The sequence below is a fragment of the Oncorhynchus keta genome, chromosome 35, assembly GCF_023373465.1.
Source record: "Oncorhynchus keta strain PuntledgeMale-10-30-2019 chromosome 35, Oket_V2, whole genome shotgun sequence".
Taxonomy (NCBI): Eukaryota; Metazoa; Chordata; class Actinopteri; order Salmoniformes; family Salmonidae; genus Oncorhynchus; species Oncorhynchus keta.
In genome coordinates this window covers 73,864,666-73,889,993 of record NC_068455.1, presented here as the reverse complement: position 1 = coordinate 73,889,993, position 25,328 = coordinate 73,864,666, and the positions used below count along the sequence as shown (strand labels likewise).

General features: G+C 44.4%; 1 long non-coding RNA gene and 1 pseudogene across 1 annotated transcript in view; one reads left to right on the top strand and one right to left on the bottom strand.

The window, feature by feature from the left end:
* LOC127916222 (uncharacterized) overlaps positions 1–977 on the bottom strand; it is a 1,852-nt gene extending 875 nt beyond the window's left edge. The window contains exon 1 of the long non-coding RNA XR_008094026.1: positions 509–977. This is a non-coding gene — a long non-coding RNA (uncharacterized LOC127916222). The remainder of the gene's footprint in view (positions 1–508) is intronic.
* LOC118381248 (actin-binding protein WASF3-like) overlaps positions 1–15,297 on the top strand; it is a 77,465-nt pseudogene extending 62,168 nt beyond the window's left edge.
* The last annotated feature ends 10,031 nt before the right edge of the window (positions 15,298–25,328 follow it).

Below are 25,328 nucleotides of genomic sequence, written 5' to 3'. Positions count from 1 at the left end.
CACTACTATCACCCACTACCGACCACTACTATCACCTACTACCGACCACTACTATCACCTACTACCGACCACTACTATCACCCACTACCGACCACTACTATCACCTACTACCGACCACTACTATCATCTACTACCGACCACTACTATCACCTACTACCGACCACTACTATCACCTACTACCGACCACTACTATCACCTACTACCGACCACTACTATCATCTACTACCGACCACTACTATCACCTACTACCGACCACTACTATCACCTACTACTGACCACTACTATCACCTACTACTGACCACTACTATCACCCACTACCGACCACTACTATCACCTACTACCGACCACTACTATCACCTACTACTGACCACTACTATCACCTACTACCGACCACTACTATCACCTACTACCGACCACTACTATCACCCACTACTATCACCCACTACTGACCACTACTATCACCTACTACCGACCACTACTATCACCTACTACTGACCACTACTATCACCCACTACTGACCACTACTATCACCTACTACTGACCACTACTATCACCTACTACTGACCACTACTATCACCTACTACTGACCACTACTATCACCTACTACTGACCACTACTATCACCTACTACTGACCACTACTATCACCCACTACCGACCACTACTATCACCCACTACCGACCACTACTATCACCTACTACCGACCACTACTATCACCTACTACCGACCACTACTATCACCCACTACTGACCACTACTATCACCTACTACTGACCACTACTATCACCTACTACTGACCACTACTATCACCTACTACCGACCACTACTATCACCCACTACTGACCAACTATCACCTACTACTGACCACTACTATCACCTACTACTGACCACTACTATCACCTACTACCGACCACTACTATCACCTACTACCGACCACTACTATCACCTACTACCGACCACTACTATCACCTACTACCGACCACTACTATCACCCACTACTGACCACTACTATCACCCACTACCGACCACTACTATCACCTACTACCGACCACTACTATCACCTACTACCGACCACTACTATCACCCACTACTGACCACTACTATCACCTACTACTGACCACTACTATCACCTACTACTGACCACTACTATCACCTACTACTGACCACTACTATCACCCACTACTGACCACTACTATCACCACTACCGACCACTACTATCACCTACTACTGACCACTACTATCACCCACTACTGACCACTACTATCACCCACTACTGACCACTACTATCACCTACTACTGACCACTACTATCACCTACTACTGACCACTACTATCACCTACTACCGACCACTACTATCACCCACTACCGACCACTACTATCACCTACTACTGACCACTACTATCACCTACTACTGACCACTACTATCACCTACTACTGACCACTACTCACCTGCTCTTTTTTTCTTTAATTTCAAACTCTAGAGGGTCAGAAACTCCAGACAGTAGACATCTCTCTCTCTGGACACATTGTCTATATCTCTATCTTTCTAACCCAGTAGACATCTCTCTCTCTGGACACATTGTCTATATGTCTATCTCTCTAATCCAGTAGACGTCTCTCTCTCTCAATGCAGACCAGCTGTCCAGCCCACTGTGACCAGGGTAGACCCCACAGCAGACAGGCTCCACCACGCAGCCCACTGCCCAGCTCCGTAAGACCCCCACCACAACCACGATGCCGCCCACTGTCCCCCTGTCCGTGTCTGCGACGTTCCCTGTTTCTATGTCCCCTGACATCACTTAACATGTCCATCTGTCTGTGTTGGGTGATTGTGGTCCTGTGGTGTTCATGTCCCCTCTCTTTGTACCCCAACCCCTCTCTTCTCTCCACCAGGACCCTGGACCCTCCGTCTGCATCCTTGTCTCTGTGTCCCCTTAAAGCTCATCCCTCTGTTTTATGTTGTATTTATTATGTTTTACGCTGATTCCTAAAAGCTTCCATCAGTGGGACTGAGTGTTGTGAAGGTAGGATGTGTAGTCGATAATGGTGGAGGGGCTTCCTTTCCGTGTGTCTCAAAGAGGAGAAAGAATCTATAAATAATAACTCTCTTTTGTCTTGGTTTCTTTCCATCCCTCCATCCCTCTCCATCCCTCTCCATTCCTCCATCCCTCTCCATCCCTCTCCATTCCTCCATCCCTCTCCATTCCTCCATCCCTCTCCATCCCTCCATCCCTCTCCATCCCTCTCCATTCCTCCATCCCTCCATCCCTCTCCATCTCTCCATCCCTCTCCATCCCTCTCCATCTCTCCATCCCTCTCCATCCCTCTCCATCTCTCCATCTCTCCATCCCTCTCCATCTCTCCATCTCTCCATCCCTCTCCATCTCTCCATCCCTCTCCATCTCTCCATCCCTCTCCATCTCTCTCCATCCCTCTCCATCTCTCTCCATCCCTCTCCATCCCTCTCCATCTCTCCATCCCTCTCCATCTCTCTCCATCCTCTCCATCTCTCTCCATCCCTCTCCATCTCTCTCCATCTCTCTCCATCTCTCAATCCCTCTCCATCTCTCTCCATCTCTCCATCCCTCTCCATCTCTCTCCATCCCTCTCCATCCCTCTCCATCTCTCCATCCCTCTCCATCTCTCCATCCCTCTCCATCTCTCCATCTCTCCATCCCTCCATCCCTCCATCCCTCTCCATCTCTCTCCATCCCTCTCCATCTCTCTCCATCTCTCCATCCCTCTCCATCTCTCCATCCCTCTCCATCTCTCTCCATCTCTCCATCCCTCTCCATCACTCCATCTCTCTATCCCTCTCCATCTCTCCATCCCTCTCCATCTCTCTCCATCTCTCCATCCCTCTCCATCCCTCCATCCCTCTCCATCTCTCTCCATCCCTCTCCATCTCTCTCCATCCCTCTCCATCTCCTCTCCATCTCTCTCCATCCCTCTCCATCTCTCTCCATCTCTCCATCTCTCTCCATCCCTCTCCATCCCTCTCCATCCCTCTCCCTCTCTCTCCATCCCTCTCCATCCCTCTCCATCTCTCTCCATCTCTCCATCCCTCCATCTCTCTCCATCCCTCTCCATCCCTCTCCATCCCTCTCCATCCCTCTCCATCCCTCTCCATCTCTCCATCCCTCTCCATCTCTCCATCTCTCCATCTCTCCATCCCTCTCCATCTCTCCATCTCTCCATCCCTCTCCATCTCTCCATCCCTCTCCATCTCTCCATCTCTCCATCCCTCTCCATCTCTCCATCCCTCTCCATCCCTCTCCATCTCTCCATCCCTCTCCATCTCTCCATCCCTCTCCATCTCTCCATCTCTCCATCCCTCTCCATCTCTCCATCTCTCCATCTCTCCATCCCTCTCCATCCCTCTCCATCTCTCCATCCCTCTCCATCTCTCCATCCCTCTCCATCTCTCCATCCCTCTCCATCTCTCCATCTCTCCATCCCTCTATCTCTCCATCTCTCTCCACTATCCCTCCATCAGGAGCAGCAGAAACAGGTGGAGGATCCGGGCAGAGAGGTGAAGAAGGTGAGGAAGGCCAGGAATCGCAGACAGGAGTGGAATATGATGGCCTATGATAAGGAGTTCCGCCCGGACACACGACTCACCCCCTCACCCTACCACGGAATGTCCTCCGAGGGGTCATTATCACCTGATAACAGGTAGGTTCATTAATCAATCAGTCAATCAATTAGTCAATCAATCTGACTATTTCAAATGGCCCTGTATATAGTATGGTATTGATCTGACCCTGTATATAGTATGGTATTGAACTGACCCTGTCTGTATATAGTATGGTATTGAACTGACCCTGTATATAGTGTGGTATTGAACTGACCCTGTATATAGTATGGTATTGAACTGACCCTGTATATAGTATGGTATTGAACTGACCCTGTATATAGTATGGTATTGAACTGACCCTGTATATAGTATGGTATTGAACTGACCCTGTATATAGTATGGTATTGAACTGACCCTGTATATAGTATGGTATTGAACTGACCCTGTCTGTATATAGTATGGTATTGAACTGACCCTGTATATAGTATGGTATTGATCTGACCCTGTATATAGTATGGTATTGAACTGACCCTGTATATAGTATGGTATTGAACTGACCCTGTATATAGTATGGTATTGAACTGACCCTGTATATAGTATGGTATTGAACTGACCCTGTATATAGTATGGTATTGAACTGACCCTGTATATAATATGGTATTGAACTGACCCTGTATATAGTATGGTATTGAACTGACCCTGTATATAGTATGGTATTGAACTGACCCTGTATATAATATGGTATTGAACTGACCCTGTCTGTATATAGTATGGTATTGAACTGACCCTGTATATAGTGTGGTATTGAACTGACCCTGTATATAGTATGGTATTGATCTGACCCTGTATATAGTATGGTATTGAACTGACCCTGTCTGTATATAGTATGGTATTGAACTGACCCTGTCTGTATATAGTATGGTATTGAACTGACCCTGTATATAGTATGGTATTGATCTGACCCTGTATATAGTATGGTATTGAACTGACCCTGTATATGGTATTGAACTGACCCTGTATATAGTATGGTATTGAACTGACCCTGTATATAGTATGGTATTGAACTGACCCTGTATATAGTATGGTATTGAACTGACCCTGTATATAGTATGGTATTGAACTGACCCTGTATATAGTATGGTATTGAACTGACCCTGTATATAGTATGGTATTGAACTGACCCTGTATATAGTATGGTATTGAACTGACCCTGTATATAGTATGGTATTGAACTGACCCTGTATATAGTATGGTATTGAACTGACCCTGTATATAGTATGGTATTGAACTGACTCTGTATATAGTATGGTATTGAACTGACCCTGTATATAGTATGGTATTGAACTGACCCTGTATATAGTATGGTATTGAACTGACCCTGTATATAGTATGGTATTGAACTGACCCTGTATATAGTATGGTATTGAACTGACCCTGTATATAGTATGGTATTGAACTGACCCTGTATATAGTATGGTATTGAACTGACCCTGTATATAGTGTGGTATTGAACTGACCCTGTATATAGTATGGTATTGATCTGACCCTGTATATAGTATTGAACTGACCCTGTATATAGTATGGTATTGAACTGACCCTGTATATAGTATGGTATTGAACTGACCCTGTATATAGTATGGTATTGAACTGACCCTGTATATAGTATGGTATTGAACTGACCCTGTATATAGTGTGGTATTGTAACTGACCCTGTATATAGTATGGTATTGAACTGACCCTGTATATAGTATGGTATTGAACTGACCCTGTATATAGTATGGTATTGAACTGACTCTGTATATAGTATGGTATTGAACTGACCCTGTATATAGTGTGACACTGGCTAGCCTTCGACTGACCTCTGCTGATTGGACAGACACTGGCTAGCCTTCTACTGACTACTGATTGGACAGACACTGGCTAGCCTTCTACTGACCTCTGCTGATTGGACAGACACTGGCTAGCCTTCTACTGACTGCTGATTGGACAGACACTGGCTATCCTTCTACTGACTACTGATTGGACAGACACTGGTTAGCCTTCTACTGACTGCTGATTGGACAGACACTGGTTAGCCTTCTACTGACTGCTGATTGGACAGACACTGGTTAGCCTTCTACTGACTGCTGATTGGACAGACACTGGTTAGCCTTCTACTGACTGCGGATTGGACAGACACTGGCTAGCCTTCCACTGCCCCCTCTGCTGATTGGACAGACACTGGTTAGCCTTCTACTGACCTCTGCTGATTGGACAGACACTGGTTAGCCTTCTACTGACCTCTGCTGATTGGACAGACACTGGTTAGCCTTCTACTGCCCTCTGCTGATTGGACAGACACTGGTTAGCCTTACACTGCCCTCTGCTGATTGGACAGACACTGGTTAGCCTTCTACTGACCTCTGCTGATTGGACAGACACTGGTTAGCCTTCTACTGACCTCTGCTGATTGGACAGACACTGGTTAGCCTTCTACTGACCTCTGCTGATTGGACAGACACTGGTTAGCCTTACACTGCCCTCTGCTGATTGGACAGACACTGGTTAGCCTTCTACTGACCTCTGCTGATTGGACAGACACTGGTTAGCCTTCTACTGACCTCTGCTGATTGGAAAGACACTGGTTAGCCTTCTACTGACCTCTGCTGATTGGACAGACACTGGTTAGCCTTCTACTGACCTCTGCTGATTGGACAGACACTGGTTAGCCTTCTACTGACCTCTGCTGATTGGACAGACACTGGTTAGCCTTCTACTGACCTCTGCTGATTGGACAGACACTGGTTAGCCTTCTACTGACCTCTGCTGATTGGACAGACACTGGCTAGCCTTCTACTGCCCTCTGCTGATTGGAAAGTCACTGGTTAGCCTTCTACTGACCTCTGCTGATTGGACAGACACTGGTTAGCCTTCTACTGACCTCTGCTGATTGGACAGACACTGGCTAGCCTTACACTGCCCTCTGCTGATTGGACAGACACTGGTTAGCCTTCTACTGACCTCTGCTGATTGGACAGACACTGGTTAGCCTTCTAATGCCCTCTGCTGATTGGACAGACACTGGCTAGCCTTACACTGCCCTCTGCTGATTGGACAGACACTGGTTAGCCTTCTACTGACCTCTGCTGATTGGACAGACACTGGTTAGCCTTCTACTGACCTCTGCTGATTGGACAGACACTGGTTAGCCTTCTACTGCCCTCTGCTGATTGGACAGACACTGGCTAGCCTTCTACTGCCCTCTGCTGATTGGAAAGACACTGGTTAGCCTTCTACTGACCTCTGCTGATTGGACAGACACTGGTTAGCCTTCTACTGACCTCTGCTGATTGGACAGACACTGGCTAGCCTTACACTGCCCTCTGCTGATTGGACAGACACTGGTTAGCCTTCTACTGACCTCTGCTGATTGGACAGACACTGGTTAGCCTTCTAATGCCCTCTGCTGATTGGACAGACACTGGCTAGCCTTACACTGCCCTCTGCTGATTGGACAGACACTGGTTAGCCTTCTACTGACCTCTGCTGATTGGACAGACACTGGTTAGCCTTCTACTGACCTCTGCTGATTGGACAGACACTGGTTAGCCTTCTAATGCCCTCTGCTGGGGAGTGGAAAACACTACACGTCTATGTAGAATTTCTGATTATATCAACGAGTGTGTGTCCTTCTTAAGGATATGACAAGTTAGATATAAGTATCTACAACAACGGAAACTAGGTAACTTTATCCCCCTACTCCACCCCTCCCAGGTCGATGGCATCAGACATGGGCGAGCATTCCTACTCCTGCCAGCCCTAACCACCCTTCCCAGCCCACCTCTGCCCCCACCCCATCGATGGTGCCCCCACCTCACCCAAGCCCCCAGACTCAGTCTCTGGACAGGGGAGGGTACCCCAGAGCCAACCCCCCTCTGGGTCAGCCGCCGCTTCCACGACAAATCGCATCACTGGGGCGCACCCAGCCCCCCACCCACCCCCAGCCCACTCCGAGGGAGGGGCAGTCAACGGTCCACGTCAGCAGTCGGTCAAGGACTACAGGGCTCATGGGTAAGTCAACTACCACGTACTGTAGGCTACTAGGTATTGAGTCATTAGGTATTACTAGGTATTGTGTCATTAGGTATTACTAGGTATTGAGTCATTAGGTATTACTAGGTATTGAGTCATTAGGTATTACTAGGTATTGAGTCATTAGGTATTACTAGGTATTGAGTCATTAGGTATTACTAGGTATTGTGTCATTAGGTATTACTAGGTATTGAGTCATTAGGTATTACTAGGTATTGAGTCATTAGGTATTACTAGGTATTGAGTCATTAGGTATTACTAGGTATTGAGTCATTAGGTATTACTAGGTATTGAGTCATTAGGTATTACTAGGTATTGTGTCATTAGGTATTACTAGGTATTGTGTCATTAGGTATTACTAGGTATTGAGTCAATACATTAAGACCTATTCCATATCTATATATCAGTTACGTAAATTAGTAGACTGTTAGGTTTATGTTGTCAATCTGACTTTAACACTCAATTGCAGGCCTGCAAATCTGTATACGTACTGTGGATAGTTAAACCTCTCAGATAAATCACGCCCACACAAATGTTTTGTTCTCAAAAGGTATATATGATGCTAACCACATTTCCATCTACAGATTTTATGCGAGAAAAGTAATTTCGCTAAGAAAATAATAACGACAGGTGTGATGGAAACGGGATCAAATCATTTGTTTATTCGACACAGTAGAGTCGTTTTGTGTCTCTGATATTAATTACACAGGAAATGGCAGAGGAAACGCCATATATTGAAATAATAACCATCATATCGAAGAAAAAGTCACGCGATGATGTGTTGTCTTCCCACTGTCATGATGAGAGAGAGGTGTTGTCTGATTCACTGATGAGAGAGAGGTGTTGTCTGATTCACTGATGAGAGAGGTGTTGTCTGATTCACTGTTATGATGAGAGAGAGGTGTTGTCTGATTCACTGATGAGAGAGAGGTGTTGTCTGATTCACTGATGAGAGAGAGGTGTTGTCCTCCCACTGTCATGATGAGAGAAGGTGTTGTCCTCCCACTGTCATGATGAGAGAGAGGTGTTGTCCTCCCATTGTTATGATGAGAGAGAGGTGTTGTCCTCCCACTGTCATGATGAGAGAGAGGTGTTGTCCTCCCACTGTCATGATGAAAGAGAGGTGTTGTCCTCCCATTGTTATGATGAGAGAGAGGTGTTGTCTGATTCACTGATGAGAGAGAGGTGTTGTCTGATTCACTGATGAGAGAGGTGTTGTCCTCCCACTGTCATGATGAGAGAGAGGTGTTGTCCTCCCACTGTCATGATGAAAGAGAGGTGTTGTCCTCCCATTGTTATGATGAGTCAGAGAGAGGTGTTGTCTGATTCACTGATGGAGAGAGGTGTTGTCTGATTCACTGATGAGAGAGAGGTGTTGTCCTCCCACTGTCATGATGAGAGAGAGGTGTTGCCTCCCACTGTCATGATGAGAGAGAGGTGTTGTCCTCCCATTGTTATGATGAGAGAGAGGTGTTGTCCTCCCACTGTCATGATGAGAGACTAGGTGTTGTCCTCCCACTGTCATGATGAGAGAGGTGTTGTCCTCCCATTGTTATGATGAGATTACTAGGTGTTGTCTGATTCACTGTTATGATGAGAGAGAGGTGTTGTCCTCCCACTGTCATGATGAGGAGAGAGGTGTTGTCTGATTCACTGTCATAATGAGAGAGGTGTTGTCTGATTCACTGTTATGATGAGAGAGAGGTGTTGTCCTCCCACTGTCATGATGAGAGAGAGGTGTTGTCTGATTCACTGTCATAATGAGAGAGAGGTGTTGTCTGATTCACTGTTATGATGAGAGAGAGGTGTTGTCCTCCCACTGTCATGATGAGAGAGGGTGTTGTCTGATTCACTGTCATAATGAGAGAGAGGTGTTGTCTGATTCACTGTAATGATGAGAGAGAGGTGTTGTCTAGGATTCACTGTCATGGTGAGAGAGAAGTGTTGTCTGATTCACTGTCATGGTGAGAGAGGTGTTGTCTGATTCACTGTCATGATGAGAGAGAGGTGTTGTCTGATTCACTGTCATAATGAGAGAGAGGTGTTGTCTGGTTCACTGTTATGATGAGAGAGAGGTGTTGTCTGATTCACTGTCATGGTGAGAGAGGTGTTGTCTGATTCACTGTCATGTTGAGAGAGAGGTGTTGTCCTCCCACTGTCATAATGAGAGAGAGGTGTTGTCTGATTCACTGATGAGAGAGAGGTGTTGTCTGATTCACTGATGAGAGAGAGGTGTTGTGTCTGATTCACTGATGAGAGAGAGGTGTTGTCTGATTCACTGATGAGAGAGAGGTGTTGTCTGATTCACTGTTATGATGAGAGAGAGGTGTTGTCTGATTCACTGATGAGAGAGAGGTGTTGTCTGATTCACTGATGAGAGAGAGGTGTTGTCCTCCCACTGTCATGATGAGAGAGAGGCGTTGTCTGATTCACTGATTCACCGAAGAGAGAGAGGTGTTGTCTGATTCACTGATGAGAGAGAGGTGTTGTCCTCCCACTGTCATGATGAGAGAGGCATTGTCTGATTCACTGATGAGAGAGAGGTGTTGTCTGATTCACTGTCATGATGAGAGAGAGGTGTTGTCTGATTCACTGATGAGAGAGAGGTGTTGTCCTCCCACTGTTATGATGAGAGAGCGGTGTTGTCTGATTCACTGATGAGAGAGAGGTGTTGTCTGATTCACGGATGAGAGAGAGGTGTTGTCTGATTCCCTGTCATGATGAGAGAGAGGTGTTGTCCTCCCACTGTCATGATGAGAGAGAGGTGTTGTCTGATTCACTGATGAGAGAGAGGTGTTGTCTGATTCACTGATGAGAGAGAGGTGTTGTCTGATTCACTGTCATGATGAGAGAGAGGTGTTGTCTGATTCACTGTCATGATGAGAGAGAGGTGTTGTCTGATTCACTGATGAGAGAGAGGTGTTGTCCTCCCACTGTCATGATGAGAGAGAGGTGTTGTCCTCCCACTGTCATGATGAGAGAGAGGTGTTGTCCTCCCACTGTCATGATGAGAGAGAGGTGTTGTCCTCCCATTGTTATGATGAGAGAGAGGTGTTGTCCTCCCACTGTCATGATGAGAGAGAGGTGTTGTCCTCCCACTGTCATGATGAAAGAGAGGTGTTGTCCTCCCATTGTTATGATGAGAGAGAGGTGTTGTCTGATTCACTGATGAGAGAGAGGTGTTGTCTGATTCACTGTTATGATGAGAGAGAGGTGTTGTCCTCCCACTGTCATGATGAGAGAGAGGTGTTGTCTGATTCACTGTCATAATGAGAGAGAGGTGTTGTCTGATTCACTGTTATGATGAGAGAGAGGTGTTGTCCTCCCACTGTCATGATGAGAGAGAGGTGTTGTCTGATTCACTGTCATAATGAGAGAGAGGTGTTGTCTGGTTCACTGTTATGATGAGAGAGAGGTGTTGTCTGATTCACTGTCATGGTGAGAGAGGTGTTGTCTGATTCACTGTCATGGTTGAGAGGTGTTGTCTGATTCACTGTTGAGGTGTTGTCCTCCCACTGTCATAATGAGAGAGAGGTGTTGTCTGATTCACTGTTATGATGAGAGAGAGGTGTTGTCTGATTCACTGATGAGAGAGAGGTGTTGTCTGATTCACTGATGAGAGAGAGGTGTTGTCCTCCCACTGTCATGATGAGAGAGAGGCATTGTCTGATTCACTGATGAGAGAGAGGTGTTGTCTGATTCACTGATGAGAGAGAGGTGTTGTCCTCCCACTGTCATGATGAGAGAGGCATTGTCTGATTCACTGATGAGAGAGAGGTGTTGTCTGATTCACTGTCATGATGAGAGAGAGGTGTTGTCTGATTCACTGATGAGAGAGAGGTGTTGTCCTCCCACTGTTATGATGAGAGAGAGGTGTTGTCTGATTCACTGATGAGAGAGAGGTGTTGTCTGATTCACGGATGAGAGAGAGGTGTTGTCTGTCTGATTCCCTGTCATGATGAGAGAGAGGTGTTGTCTTCCCACTGTCATGATGAGAGAGAGGTGTTGTCTGATTCACTGTCATGGTGAGAGAGAAGTGTTGTCTGATTCACTGTCATGGAGAGAGAGGTGTTGTCTGATTCACTGTAATGATGAGAGAGAGGTGTTGTCTGATTCACTGTCATGGTGAGAGAGAAGTGTTGTCTGATTCACTGTCATGGTGAGAGAGGTGTTGTCTGATTCACTGTCATGATGAGAGAGAGGTGTTGTCTGATTCACTGTCATAATGAGAGAGAGGTGTTGTCTGGTTCACTGTTATGATGAGAGAGAGGTGTTGTCTGGTTCACTGTTATGATGAGAGAGAGGTGTTGTCTGATTCACTGTCATGGTGAGAGAGGTGTTGTCTGATTCACTGTCATGTTGAGAGAGAGGTGTTGTCCTCCCACTGTCATAATGAGAGAGAGGTGTTGTCTGATTCACTGTTATGATGAGAGAGAGGTGTTGTCTGATTCACTGATGAGAGAGAGGTGTTGTCTGATTCACTGATGAGAGAGAGGTGTTGTCTGATTCACTGATGAGAGAGAGGTGTTGTCTCCCACTTCACTGATGAGAGAGAGGTGTTGTCTGATTCACTGATGAGAGAGAGGTGTTGTCCTCCCACTGTCATGATGAGAGAGAGGTTGTCTGATTCACTGATGAGAGAGAGGTCTTGTCTGATTCACTGATGAGAGAGAGGTGTTGTCCTCCCACTGTTATGATGAGAGAGAGGTGTTGTCTGATTCACTGATGAGAGAGAGGTGTTGTCTGATTCACTGATGAGAGAGAGGTGTTGTCTGATTCACTGTCATGATGAGAGAGAGGTGTTGTCCTCCCACTGTTATGATGAGAGAGAGGTGTTGTCTGATTCACTGATGAGAGAGAGGTGTTGTCTGATTCACTGATGAGAGAGAGGTGTTGTCTGATTCACTGTCATGATGAGAGAGAGGTGTTGTCCTCCCACTGTCATGATGAGAGAGAGGTGTTGTCTGATTCACTGATGAGAGAGAGGTGTTGTCTGATTCACTGATGAGAGAGAGGTGTTGTCTGATTCACTGTCATGATGAGAGAGAGATGTTGTCTGATTCACTGATGAGAGAGGTGTTGTCTGATTCACTGTCATGATGAGAGAGGTGTTGTCTGATTCACTGTCATGGTGAGAGAGGTGTTGTCTGATTCACTGATGAGAGAGAGGTGTTGTCAATTCACTGTAATGATGAGAGAGATGTTGTCTGATTCACTGTCATGATGAGAGAGAGGTGTTGTCTGATTCACTTGTCTGTTCTTTCTCTCTCCTCCCTCAGCGGCCAGCCATCCACCATCCCGGAGTACTTCATCCCCCAGCCCCTCCCCTCCTCCCCCAATCATCCCCTCCGCCCAGACTGCCTTCGACTCTACCTCCTCCTCCTCCCCCCTCCCTCCCCCTCCCTCCCTCCTCCCTCCCTCTCCCCGGGGCTGTGGCCATCATGTCCCGTTCTTACAGTCCCTCCCCTCCTCCTCCCGCCCCGCCTGCCCACTATGTCCCCTCCCCCTCTCACGCCCCTCCCGCTGCCCCCCCTCCTCCCCCACCAGGCCTGCCCCCATCCCACATCCTGTCTCCGGCTCACGCTATTGGTGGGTCTCAAGGAGAAGCTCCGCCTACCAGGAAGGGCCAGATGCCCATGATTCCGATAAGCGATGCCCGCAGCGACCTGTTGGCTGCCATACGCAGAGGTGAGATGGAGGGAGGAAAGGAGGGATGGAGGAAGGGATGGAGGAAGGGGGAGAAGAGAGGAAGGGACAGAGGAGGAAGGGGGAGGGAGGGAGGAGGGGAGGGAGAGAGGGAAGGAGGAAGGAGGAAGGAAGGAGGGGAAGGAAGGAAGGAGAAGGAAGGAAGGAAGAAGGAGAAGGAAGGAAGGAAGGGAGGAATGAAGGGGGGAAGGAAGGGAAGGAGGGAGGGAGGGAGGGAGGGAGGGAGCGAGGGAGGGAGGGAGGGAGGGAGGGAGTCAGAGAATGTGTGTGAGTGAGTAAATGTGTTTGTTTCCATTTGTGTTTCTTTTCATGTTTAAGTTTGTTTTCGGTATGTGTGATGTGTGGTACATGTGTGTGTGTATGCTTAGGTGTGATTCCGATGAGCAACGCTCGCAGCGAACTGCTGACAGCCATACGCAGAGGTGAGAGATGGAGAGAGGGGGCGGTGTGTGTGTGTGTGTGTGTGTGTGTGTGTGTGTGTGTGTGTGTGTGTGTGTGTGTGTGTGTGTGTGTGTGTGTGTGTGTGTGTGTGTGTGTGTGTGTGTGTGTGTGTGTGTGTGTTTAGTGTATGATGGAAAGACGGAGAGAGGGGTTAGATAGATACCTATAGCTCCTCCCACCAGCCTCCTCTGGTAGTTATCTATCTAACCCCTCTCTCCCTCCCTCTCTCTCTCCCTCCCTCTCTCTCTCCCTCCATCTCTCATCCCTCCCTCCATCCTCCAGGCATCCAACTGAGGAAGGTACAGGAGCAGAGAGAGCAGGAAGCGAAGAGAGAGCCCGTAGGAAATGACGTGGCCACCATTCTCTCACGTCGCATCGCCGTCGAGTACAGCGAATCAGAGTCTGACTCCGGCGGGGAGGACAATGGGGAGTGGTCCGACTGAGAGGGGTCATAGGTCAAGGGATTAGGATTTTTAGGAAATGGGGTCTAGTTTGGTCTGGAAGGACGGGAGTGTATGGAGGGATTTTAGTGCCCCCCCCCAAAAAATCTGTCTCAATACCACTCTACAGAATTGTGTCTCAAACGCTTTCTATCTTTCTTTCCTGTATTCAAAGATCTGAAACGACTTGGTAGGTGGATAGGCAATTATGATGTTTTAGCTTCGGTCAGATAGATCTATGGACACTGAAGGGGGAGAAGAATGAGGCCATAGAATACACCCCCCCCCCCCCCTCCCTCCCAATGACTCAGTTAGCCAGTCAATCATCAATGTTACGCTCCAGTATTACAGTACTTAGCAGTGAGCAGTACAACACTACAACACATATTACAGTACTTAGCAGTGAGCAGTACAACACTACAACACATATTACAGTACTTAGCAGTGAGCAGTACAACACTACAACACATATTACAGTACTTAGCAGTGAGCAGTACAACACTACAACACATATTACAGTACTTAGCAGTGAGCAGTACAACACTACAACACATATTACAGTACTTAGCAGTGAGCAGTACAACACTACATCACATATTACAGTACTTAGCAGTGAGCAGTACAACACTACATCACATATTACAGTACTTAGCAGTGAGCAGTACAACACTACAACACATATTACAGTACTTAGCAGTGAGCAGTACAACACTACAACACATATTACAGTACTTAGCAGTGAGCAGTACAACACTACAACACATATTACAGTACTTAGCAGTGAGCAGTACAACACTACAACACATATTACAGTACTTAGCAGTGAGCAGTACAACACTACAACACATATTACAGTACTTAGCAGTGAGCAGTACAACACTACAACACATATTACAGTACTTAGCAGTGAGCAGTACAACACTACAACACATGTTACAGTACTTAGCAGTGAGCAGTACAACACTACAACACATATTACAGTACTTAGCAGTGAGCAGTACAACACTACAACACATATTACAGTACTTAGCAGTGAGCAGTACAACACTACAACACATATTACAGTACTTACAACACTACAACACATGTTACAGTACTTAGCAGTGAGCAGTACAACACTACAACACATGTTACAGTACTTAGCAGTGAGCAGTACAACACTACAACACATATTACAGTACTTAGCAGTGAGCAGTACAACACTACAACACATATTACAGTACTTAGCAGTGAGCAGTACAACACTACAAGCCATGGCTATGACCTTGCTGAGGTAAACTAAGTGGGGTTGGTTGAGGAGCACAAGTCAGCTTGTGTCAAGAAGGTGGGTGACATGTTTTTTATTAAGTTATTCCCTCAATTGTTTATTTCACGTGGCTCATACATAACCTAGACAGGAGTACATCTGAGAAGAGTTACGGTGTCCAAAATGGCACCCTATTCACTACGTAGAGCACTACTGTTGACCTGGGCCCGTAGAGCTCTGGTCTAAAGTAGTGCACTATATAGAGGATAGGGTACCGTTTGGAATGCACACTGTGACTAAAAAGATGGAAATATATACCCATGGCAACCAACTCCAATTATCGGAAGGTTCAGCTGGTTGCCCTGAACAATGCTAAATCTAGAACTCAAACAGACGCGGTTCCGGTAGATTCTTACCACAGAGCGCGGGGGTGTTGGGGAGGCGGTGCTATGATGCGTCCCTGAGATGCCACATTTGTGTGAAACTGCGTAGGATCACACACACACACACACACACACACACACACACACACACACACACACACACACACACACACACACACACACACACACACACACACAACAAAGATGTAGGATCCCACCTTTTCTCCACTTGTAAACAACAACAAGAAAAACAACCTCATAACCAAACTAAACCCAACTGACAAAAGACTGCTTTTGTAAATATGGCTTTACAGTTTCACCGCCTCATGTTTTAAAATGGATGTTTTAAGAGAATAATGTTTTTTTTTTAAACGATATATATAAATATATCAAATAAAACACGACATAGTTTTACATCAGCAACAACTACTCCGTCTGGGGGTCAGTGAGATTTGAGTATGGTGCAGTGGGTTGACTTATTTTCAAGGGCACGTTTTCAGCGCACAATGTATTGTGGGAAATGTAGTCATCAATCACAATATTAGACCAGTTTTATTCTGTACTGAAGCCTCTGCTTGTGGTGTACTATGTGAAGTAGCTTTGTACAGCTGCACAGATGCCTAAATCCCTTCATCTAACGTTACTCACAATGCTTACTGTATTTGCTCAGTGCTTGTAGAGCAGAGGTCTCAAACTACAGGCCCGTGATCCAAAAGCGCCCCCTGGGCCGATTTAAATAACGTGGCACCCTGGGCAAAATTATATTGAGACCACACTTGCAGAGGATATAATCCTAACATCAAAAAATATTTTTTTAAAGTATGGGTTTTAAACTAATGAAGAAAGACATGGAGAAAGACACTGAAAATACTTTATTTTGCATTTTTGTTTCAATGTGCCACTGATAGAAAATAAAAAGGGACACTGCACCCTTAAATAGCACATCTAAACTAAGTATACATACAGCTTGTTTGGGGATGAAGTTGAATCCTTGACAATGATCTAAGAGCAGTTTTATGGTTTTCCCGCTAATAGTTAAGGTTACGATTGGAGGGTGGGTAAGCTGATCCTAGATCTGTATCTAATACTATCTAAGTATTTAACTTCAGTGTACTGTAGAAGCACAGCTGTGAATGTGAAATTGATTAACTAAATGTTTGTATAGGGAGTTGTCCACCTCATTTTCGAATGCCTTTAAAAGATGAAGCCAAACGCGGGAACTATGGCAACATCTTTCTCCGCGCTTGCGCATTATCATAATTCATATGCGCACCACTAGAAATTCCTGCAATAGTATGTTTCTGTTAGTGGAGACGTCATGACAAAATACCCCATGTATTACTGTCCTGCTGATGTGCCTGGACCGTGTAGGCTAAACTGCTCATTAAAAACACATAACTGATCCAAATGGTTGCCCAGTCAGGCATGTTAGTTTCAGTTATTTCCAAATTAATATGTATTCAAAACGCCAGGCTTTTGAGCGGTTATTCAAATGACACAGGGTATTCACTGCCTGTTATAGCCTAGACTAGAGTTTTGTACGCACTTGAAAACAATAATAACATAATTCATTACATTGTGTTGTTATAGCCTAGGTAGGGTACATTTCTTGTCCCTATAAAACAATAGGATAGCTTTCAGAGCTGCGTACCCACGGACGTGGAGGGACCGCACTCAGCGCAGCCTCGGGAGCGCACATAGTGTTGGCTAACTATGATTTCACTATCTGAAAAAAATGTTTTCTTTCACTGTGTAAATTGACTGGATAAATTCACTGCAGTATTATGCCTAACACTGGGTTTATGAATTATGGTCTAATATGCATAAGCTAGGTAGGTCACGGTACATCTCCAGCCTGTCTGTCTTCATTGCTCTGATGAGTGTAACAGTATAACTTTAGACCGTTCCCTCGCGCGAACCAGGGGCCCTCTGCACACATCAACAACAGTCTACAAGCCGCGGCCCTTGCAGAGCAAGGGGAACCACTACTTCAAGGTCTCAGAGCAAGTGACTTCACCGCTTGATGAACAGCATCAATGTAACAGTATAACTTTAGACCGTCCCCTCACCCATACCCAGGCGCGAACCAGGGACCCTCTGCACACATCAACAACAGTCCCCAACTGTTGGGCACGGAGTTGAAAAGGAGAAGCCCGTATTATCCTATCCTGTTAACACCAGACTACATCCTGACAAAATAGACCTACACCGTATGAGTGACCTAATAATGTACCTTTCTGGACCTTCTAAACTGTCAAGAATAGACCCAGACTGATCCAAATGGTTGCATAATCAGGCCCAGGCTGTTACCCTACTGTAGGCAGTTATTTCGGTATGAAACTAAACAGAATGTGTGAGCGGTTATTCAAATTAGCCCACATCACTGCAGTGTACAGCATATAGACAAGAACGGTGTATTCACTTGATAACAATAATACATTGTTGTAGGCCAGGTATAATAATTGTATGGCCTAATATCTAGATACTATTTACCTTCTTACTTACAAAAGCTATAGCACATGTAGCTTGATCCTTTTTTATACTCGGACTAATAGTCTATTGGAGGGAAAGCAGCAGGCTTGGTCGCACTATTTGCTGAATGTAAAACAGGTCTACGGCATAGAAAACGTATGTTGGGGAAAGTTGAGGAAATCGTGCGATCACTTTTGGACAGTTATGATAACATTTTTGCACTGATACATTGCAAATAGTTTCAGAGGACATACAGAGAAGAGCACTGTAAAAAAAAAGAAGACCCAAAGAAATTGATAACAATTCGATAAATGGAAATCACTTGAGCAAGGAGGCAATGACGTGCTGTAAAAGATGTGCAGGCTAGACGGTGTTTGTTGTTGAATTGCTACATTTAAATTACTGGTACTATATTGCTTTTCATTAGGCCTTGATGTGCATATTATTATTTGCAGTTGTCACTATGACAACGAACACACCATGAAAGCACTGAATTTGTATAATTTTTATAATTTTTTATAATTTTATAATTGTATAGCCTATAGTTTATCATTATAGTTATTGGGTGGATGGCCCGGGCCTTTAACTCCGACACAACACAACTAACAGTATTATCACAACAGAACTAGCGAACTTGAATGAAATACATATACAATTACACGTACTCAATTACACTTATACTTGACTGTTATACTCTATAATCTGTCTCTTTCCAATAATTTAATCTGGCAAATTTGCCACCGGTGCGTTGCAATGGTAAGTAAGGCGGAAATCGAATCATTCACTTCCGTTGTTTGGCTGTGCCCATAGCAACGTTCGACAATGAGGTGGATAGATTAACAGAGTTCTATTGAATCCATTTCAGCATCAAACGTTCCATGACAGTAACGTTCTCATTTACATTCTAAACTAGAATGTATCGGAGCTATTGATACCGACATGGGAAATATACACATTCTATGGCTCAGTCGCAAATCATACCCTGTTCTCCATTCAGTGCACTAGCATATAAGAATATGAGACGTAGCCAAAGTCTAACCATGTCACTTTAACTCCGTATCTCTATCGCTGTGGTTTGTATAAGTAACATTGTGTTTTTAAATAAAAACTGTTGTATAGAATTCTGGTCAGATCTGCTTGTAAAGAATTTGGGTTTCTAGATAAAGAGATGAACTGTCTTTGTATTGTACGCAATAAACTGTAGGCATGTATGAATAGCTAATAATAATCTAATAAAAATACTGACTGTGTAGCCTAGTTATTGAATTATTTGACGGGGGAAATGGTGGAAGGATATGCATTTTGACAGACACCAAAAAATATATGTACCTATCTCTACACTATTCACTATCGGTCAAAAGTTTTAGAACACCTACTCACACCTACTCAAGGGTTTAAAAAAAATACATGTTAAAACTATTTTCTACATCGTAGAATAATAGTGAAGACATCAAAACTATAAAATAACACATATTGAATCATGTAATAACCAAAAAAGTGTTACACAAGATTCTTCAAATAGCCACACTTTGCCTTGATGACAGCTTTGCACACTCTTGGCATTCTCTCAACCGGCTTCACCTGGAATACTTTTCAAACAGTCAACAGGAGTTCCCAAATACACTACCGTTCAAAAGTTTGGGGTCACTTAGAAATGTCCTTGTTTTTGAAAGAAAAGCCATTTTTTGACCATTAAAATAACATAAAATTGATCAGAAATACAGTGTAGACATTGTTAATGTTGTAAATGGCTATTGTAGCTGGAAACGGAATATCTACATAGGCGTACAGAGGCCCATTATCAGCAACCATCACTCCTGTGTTCCAATGGCACGTTGTGTAGCTAATCAAAGTTTATAATTTTAAAAGGATAATTGATCATTAGAAAACCATTTTGCAAATATGTTAGCAGAGCTGGAAACTGTTGTTCTGATTAAAGAACCAATAAAACTGGCCTTCTTTAGACTAGTTGAGTATCTGGAGCATCAGCATTTGTGGGATCGATTACAGACTCAAAATGGCCAGAAACAAAGAACTTTCTTCTGAAACTCATCAGTCTATTCTTGTTCTGAGAAATTAAGGCTATTCCATGTGAGAAATTGCCAAGAAACTGAAGATCTTGTACAACACTGTGTACAACTCTCTTCACAGAACAGCGCAAACTGGCCCTAACCAGAGTAGAAAGAGGAGTGGGAGGCCCCGGTGCACAAATGAGCAAGAGGGCAAGTACATTAGAGTGTCTAGTTTGAGAAATAGACACCTCACAAGTCCTCAATTGTCAGCTTCATTAAATAGTACCTGCAAAACACCAGTCTCAACGTCAACCATGAAGAGGCGACTCCGGGATGCTGGCCTTCTAGGCAGAATTCCTCTGTCCAGTGTCTGTTCTTTTGCCCATCTTAATCTTTTCTTTTTATTGGCCGGTCTGAGATATGGCTTTTTCTTTGCAACTCTGCAGTTCCATAGTTAAACTCGGTAGTGTCAGTCAGTCAATAAAGCATTAGAGCCCCTTTCTCTGCTTCTTCTTCTTCAAAATTGGTGAAGTACAGTTGAAGTCTGAAGTTTATATACATCTTAGCCAAACACATTTAAACTCAGTTTTTCACGATTCCTGACATTTAATCCTAGTAAATATTCCCTGTTTTAGGTCAGTTAGGATCACCACTTTATTTTAAGAATGTGAAATGTCAGAATAATAGTAGAGAGAATGATTTATTTCAGCTATATTTTCTTTCATCACATGCCCTTTGGGTCAGAAGTGTACATACACTCAGTTAGTATTTGGTAGCATTGCCTTTAAATTGTTTAACTTGGGTCAAACGTTTTGGGTAGCCTTCCACAAGCTTCCCACAATAAGTTGGGTGAATTTTAGCCCATTCCTCCTGAGAGCTGATGTAACTGAGTCAGGTTTGTAGACCTCCTTGCTCGCACACGCTTTTTCAGTTCTGCCCACAAATATTCTATAGGATTGAGGTCAGGGCTTTGTGATGGCCACTCCAATACCTTGACGTTGTTGTCCTTAAGCCATTTTGCCACAACTTTGGAAGTATGCTTGGGGACATTGTCCATTTGGAAGACCCATTTGCAACTAAGCTTTAACTTCCTGACTGATGTCTTGAGATGTTGCTTCAATATATCCACATCATTTTCCTGCCTCATAATGCCAACGATTTTGTGAAGTGCACCAGTCCCTCCTGCAGCAAAGCACCCCCACAACATGATGCTGCCAACCCTGTGCTTCACGGTTGGGATGCTGTTCTTCGGCTTGCAAGCATCCCCCTTTTTCCTCCAAACATAACAATGGTCATCATGGCCAAACAGTTCTATTTTTGTTTCATCAGACCAGAGGACATTTCTCCAAAAACTATGATCTTTTTCCCCATGTGCAGTTGAAAACCAGAGTCTGTCTTTTTTTATGGTGGTTTTGGAGCAGTGGCTTCTTCCTTGATGAGCGGCCTTTCAGGTTATGTCGATATAGGAATTGTTTTACTGTGGATATAGATACTTTTGTACCCGTTTCCTCCAGCATCTTCACAAGTTCCTTTGCTGTTGTTCTGGGATTGATTTGCACTTTTCGCACCAAAGTACGTTCATCTCTAGTAGACAGAACGCGTCTCTTTCCTGAGCGGTATGACGGCTGTGTGGTCCCATTGTGTTTATACTTGCATACTATTGTTTGTACAGATGAACATGGTACCTTCAGGCGTTTGGAAATTGCTCCCAAGGATGAACCAGACTTGTGGAGGTCTACATTTTCTGAGGTCTTGGCTGATTTCTTCTGTTTTCCCATGATGTCAAACAAAGAGGCACTGAGTTTGAAGGTAGCCCTTGAAATAGATCCACAGGTACACCTCTAATTGACTCAAATTATCAATCAATTGGACTATCAGAAGCTTCTAAAGCAATGACATCATTTTCAGAAGATATTTGAAGACACGGTCAACTTAGTGTAAGTGAACTTCTGACCCACTGGAATTGTGATACAGTGAATTATAAATGAAATAATCTGTCTGGAAACAGTTGTTGGAAAAAGGACTTGTGTCATGCACAAATTAGATGTCCTAACCGACTTGCCAAACTATAGTTTGTTAACAAGAAATCTGTGGAGTGGTAGAAAAATGAGTTTTAATGACTCCAACCTAAGTGTATGTAAACTTCAGACTTCAACTGTATAATCAAAAAACAACATTGATACTCCACACAGAGACGCGTACAAAGCTCTCCCTCACCCTCCATTTGGCAAATCTGACCATAATTCTATCCTCCTGATTCCTGCTTACAAGCTAAAACTAAAGCAGGAAGCACCAGTGACTCACTCAATACGGAGGAGGTCAGATGACTCGGATGCTACCCAACAGGACTGTTTTTCCAGCACAGACAGGAATAGGTTCCAGGATTCATCCAATGGCATTGAGGATTATAACACCTCAGTCACCAACTTCATCAACAAGTGCATCGATGACGTCGCCCCCACAGTGACCGTACGTATGTTTCCCAACCAGAAGCCATGGATTACAGGCAACATCCTCACAGAGCTAAAGGCTAGAGCTGCTGCTTTCAAGGAGCGGGACACTAATCCGGATGCCTATAAGAAATCCCACGATGCACTCAGACAAACAGGCAGAGGGTCAATACAGGACTAAGATTGAATCCTACTTCACCGGCTCTGACGCTTGTTGGATGTGGCAGGGCTTGGAATCTATTACGGACCACAAAGGGAAACACAGACATGTGTTCCGGACGACTGTGTTATCATGCTCTGCGACTGTGTTATCATGCTCTGCGACTGTGTTATCATGCTCTGCGACTGTGTTATCATGCTCGGCGACTGTGTTATCATGCTCTGCGACTGTGTTATCATGCTCTGCGACTGTGTTATCATGCTCTGCGACTGTGTTATCATGCTCTGCGACTTTGTTATCACGCTCTGCGACTGTGTTATCATGCTCTGCGACTGTGTTATCATGCTCTGCGACTGTGTTATCATGCTCTGCGACTGTGTTATCATGCTCTGCGACTGTGTTATCATGCTCTGCGACTGTGTTATCATGCTCTGCGACTGTGTTATCATGCTCTGCGACTGTGTTATCATGCTCTGCGACTGTGTTATCATGCTCTGCAACTGTGTTATCATGCTCTGCGACTGTGTTATCATGCCCTGTGACTGTGTTATCATGCTCTGCGTAGTCGTTTTAAACAGGTCAACATTCACAAAGCCGTGGTGCCAGACAGATTACCAGGACGTGTACTCAAAGCATGTGCAGACCAACTGGCAAGTGTCTTCATTGACATTTTCAACCTTTCCCCGATCGAGTCTGTAATACCTACGTTTCAAACAGATCACCTTAGTCCCTGTGCCCACTCGCTGTGTATTATCTATCATTAGCCGCTTTAATACATGGAACACTAGTCACTTTAATAATGGAACTTTAATAATGTTTACATATCTTGCCTCACTCATCTCATATGTATATACGGTATTTTATACCATCTATTGCATCTTGCCTATGCCGTTCAGTCATCGCTCATCCATATATTTATATGTATATATTCTTATTCCATTCCTTTACTTAGATGTATGTGTATTAGATAGTTGTTGTGGAATTGTTCGAGTACATGTTAAATATTGCTTCACTATCAGAACTAGAAACACAAGCATTTCCCTACACTCACAATAACATCTGCTAACCATGTGTATGTGACCAAAACATCTGCTAACCATGTGTATGTGACCAATAACATCTGCTAACCATGTGTATGTGACCAATACATCTGCTAACCATGTGTATGTGACCAATACATCTGCTAACCATGTGTATGTGACCAATAACATCTGCTAACCATGTGTATGTGACCAAAACATCTGCTAACCATGTGTATGTGACCAATAACATCTGCTAACCATGTGTATGTGACCAATAACATCTGCTAACCATGTGTATGTGACCAAAACATCTGCTAACCATGTGTATGTGACCAATAACATCTGCTAACCATGTGTATGTGACCAAAACATCTGCTAACCATGTGTATGTGACCAATAACATCTGCTAACCATGTGTATGTGACCAATAACATCTGCTAACCATGTGTATGTGACCAAAACATCTGCTAACCATGTGTATGTGACCAAAACATCTGCTAACCATGTGTATGTGACCAATAACATCTGCTAACCATGTGTATGTGACCAAAACATCTGCTAACCATGTGTATGTGACCAATAACATCTGCTAACCATGTGTATGTGACCAATAACATCTGCTAACCATGTGTATGTGACCAAAACATCTGCTAACCATGTGTATGTGACCAATAACATCTGCTAACCATGTGTATGTGACCAAAACATCTGCTAACCATGTGTGTGTGACCAATAACATCTGCTAACCATGTGTATGTGACCAATAACCATCTGCTAACCATGTGTGTGTGACCAAAACATCTGCTAACCATGTGACCAATAACATCTGCTAACCATGTGTGTGTGACCAAAACATCTGCTAACCATGTGTATGTGACCAAAACATCTGCTAACCATGTGTGTGTGACCAAAACATCTGCTAACCATGTGACCAATACATCTGCCAACCATGTGTATGTGACCAATAACATCTGCTAACCATGTGTATGTGACCAATAACCATCTGCTAACCATGTGTATGTGACCAAAACATCTGCCAACCATGTGTGTCTGACCAATAACATCTGCTAACCATGTGCATGTGACCAATAACATCTGCTAACCATGTGTATGTGACCAAAACATCTGCTAACCATGTGTATGTGACCAAAACATCTGCCAACCATGTGTGTGTGACCAATAACATCTGCTAACCATGTGCATGTGACCAATAACATCTGATAACCATGTGTATGTGACCAAAACATCTGCTAACCGTGTGTGTGTGACCAAAACATCTGCTAACCATGTGTATGTGACCAAAACATCTGCTAACCATGTGTATGTGACCAAAACATCTGCTAACCATGTG